The 723-nt window shown below is 40.8% G+C and overlaps 1 protein-coding gene across 1 annotated transcript in view; it reads right to left on the reverse strand.

Moving 5' to 3' along the window:
* TWSG1 (twisted gastrulation BMP signaling modulator 1) overlaps positions 1-723 on the reverse strand; it is a 21996-nt gene that overhangs the window by 8548 nt on the left and 12725 nt on the right. The gene's annotated exons all lie outside the window — the stretch shown is intronic.

Genomic DNA, 723 nt, shown 5'->3' on the forward strand with positions numbered 1-723 from the left:
AGAACTAAATAGACATTTCTCCAAAGAAGACGTACAGATGGCTAACAAACACATGAAAAGATGCTCAACATCACTCATTAACAGAGAAATGCAAATCAAAACCACTATGAGGTACCATTTCACACCAGTCAGAATGGCTGCGATCCAAAAGTCTACAAATAATAAATGCTGGAGAGGGTGTGGAGAAAAGGGAACCCTCTTACACTGTTGGTGGGAATGCAAACTAGTACAGCCACTACGGAGAACAGTGTGGAGATTCCTTAAAAAACTGGAAATAGAACTGCCTTATGATCCAGCAATCCCACTGCTGGGCATACACACTGAGGAAACCAGAAGGGAAAGAGACACGTGTACCCCAATGTTCATCGCAGCACTGTTTATAATAGCCAGGACATGGAAGCAACTAGATGTCCGTCAGCAGATGAATGGATAAGAAAGCTATGTTACATATACACAATGGAGTATTACTCAGCCATTAAAAAGAATACATTTGAATCAGTTCTAATGAGGTGGATGAAACTGGAGCCTATTATACAGAGTGAAGTAAGCCAGAAGGAAAAACACCAATACAGTATACTAACGCATATATATGGAATTTAGAAAGATGGTAACAATAACCTGGTGCACGAGACAGCAAAAGAGACACTGATGTATAGATCAGTCTTATGGACTCTGTGGGAGAGGGAGAGGGTGGGAAGATTTGGGAGAATGACATTGAAACAT

Source organism: Bison bison, unplaced genomic scaffold, assembly GCF_000754665.1.
Source record: "Bison bison bison isolate TAMUID 2011002044 unplaced genomic scaffold, Bison_UMD1.0 scf7180017864453, whole genome shotgun sequence".
Lineage (NCBI taxonomy): Eukaryota > Metazoa > Chordata > Mammalia > Artiodactyla > Bovidae > Bison > Bison bison.